This window comes from Lagenorhynchus albirostris, chromosome 7 (assembly GCF_949774975.1).
Source record: "Lagenorhynchus albirostris chromosome 7, mLagAlb1.1, whole genome shotgun sequence".
Classification (NCBI taxonomy): Eukaryota; Metazoa; Chordata; class Mammalia; order Artiodactyla; family Delphinidae; genus Lagenorhynchus; species Lagenorhynchus albirostris.
The window spans coordinates 33909189-33911496 of NC_083101.1; positions in this window are offsets into that span (position 1 = coordinate 33909189).

Genomic DNA, 2308 nt, shown 5'->3' on the forward strand with positions numbered 1-2308 from the left:
CACTACCGCCGCCCCCGGCCGCGGCCCCGCACTGCGCTTAAACCGGCGACGCGTCGCGGGTGGCTGCTCGGCTCGACTCGGCCCCGCGCGGCGCCGCTCGGCTCGGCGGCCGCGGTGCACCAAGGACGGGGCGGGGAGAGGCGCGGCGGGAGAGGCGGAGGCTGGGGGGAAAAAGCGCAGCCGGGTGGACGGGAGTGACTTACTCCCGCCCTCAGATCGCACGTGGGGGTGGCTGATGTAAGACCCGCCTCGGGAGCTTCCCCGCCCGCAGCTAAGCTGAGACCCCGGGGTCCCTCCTCGACGCGCCCGGAGACGGGTCTCCAGACCGCGCTTGGACGTTTGCCGGGAGGGCTGAGGGGGGACTTTACAGCGTGGCTGAGGGGGTACCTAAGGCCAAGTCCTTCCGCGGAGGCTCGGCCTGGCCCTCCCGACACCCGCGAAGGCGGGAGACTTGTAGAGAGCGCGGGACGAGGGCTTTCGGGTTCACCTCCCGCTCCTCCGCACCGTGTGGGGCCAACAGCCCGAGCCCCGCGTCCCCTTGAACGTGTGGGGCTGGAAGTGCTGCGAGGATCCTCGTCGGGGTCAGAATCGCGGCGGGCCCGCGTTCTACCGCGTGGCACCGGGCGGAGTCGGCCTTCGTGGCCGGCGGGGACACGGCAGCCCCGGCCGCTTGCCCAAGCCACAGGGGAGCCGAGCATCCCCAAGTCCGGGAGAATCTCCCTGGGTTTTCTAACATTTAAATATAGGCTAGCGAAGGCAGCAATTAGCACCTCTAATGGGGCCTCGGAGTTTACAGTTTCTTCGAAGACTTTTATCTCGTTTATTTTTAAGGGCACCCCTGTGAGGTGTGTGGATTCTAGATGGTCTCCATTTCGGGGATTGGCAGGTAGCCTTTGTAATGGGCTGGCTCAGAGAGCTCCCTGAGAGACAGGGTTAGAGCACTAAGTCGGCTTTGCAGACCTCAGAGAAATAATGTTACATTCAGCTTAAAATAAGTAAATACGTCACGTGTCAAATCAGATACCATCTTAATTCTAGTATGGACAAGAGGCTCCAAGATTGAGAACAATTTATGAAGAGAGAAAAACTTACAATTCTATGCATTAACCTAAGGTTTTCTTCAAGTTAAGAAAGACTGCACTCTTCCATTTCACCTAAGTTCATTTAGTGGCGAACAAAACTACCTATATCAATTTTTAAAATATCAGATGCATTAAAATGTCAAAACAAAAAAGTTTTAGAAGGATTATGGAAAAAGGCAAAAAAGAACCTTTCTAGTATGTTGTTTCCTGAGTCTTGTATTTAAAAGGTTAGTCTCAGCAGTCATCTCTGTGACGGGAAAATGATGAGGGAAGTGCTCTTCGGGATGTTACACTAGGTCTGTAACTGTAAGGTTATGAGAACCGCAGGGCCATGAGATGAAGGCTTTTACAAAAAAACTAGCAAATTAGTTCCATGAGCTAACAAGCACTGATTGAGCATCCACTTTTAGGGCTTAATACGTTCTTTCTAATTTAATGCTCAGACGACCCTGTGAAGTAGATTGTATTTTAGTCGTTTTACAGATGAGGAACTGAAGCTGTGTGGCCAACAAGAGGTGGAGCTAGGGTTTAAACCCAGATGGGTCTGACTCCAAGGCCTGTGTCTCTTCTGCTACACTATCGGTCTGTGTGGAATGAAATCGTAGCATGGGGGTCTGCTTTGAAACAGTAGGTTGGGAACAATTGTAGAGAGGCTTTAATACCAAACAGAGGCTGCAGGCGCCATCTTGTAGGTAAAGGGGAGATGCTGAAGGAGACTGGGCCGTGGTAGCTCTGTGCTAGAGAAAGTGGGAACCTGGTGGCTTGTGGGGGAGGTGATATCAATCCTTAGGGAGAAAGAGGGCAGAATCTTGGGATCCTGTCCTCTCTTTATGACCAACTCAACGGTATGAGAACTCACAAGATAAATGTGTGTTTTATAAGATTAAGCTACAAAGTAATTAATAAACATAGCCACAATGTGCAGCAAATAAAAAGAAAGCAAAAGAGCCAGAAGAGAGACTACAGACCCGGCACTGTCCCTTCTGACACAGCCGGTGCTGGCATGCACCTCTGTGAACAAAGAGCATGTGTTCCAGTGACATGCTTCTTTGTCAGGGGCTTCACTGCCAAAGGCATAAATAACACAGGCAGAACAGGGTGTGTCTCACTGCCCTGCCAACATCTTCCACTGGACTGTCAGTCCACAGGCCTGAAGGGGCTGTTGTCACAACTGTCCTGGTTGTGAATATTGCTGTACTTAACATCATTCTGTGTATGCATCTGGG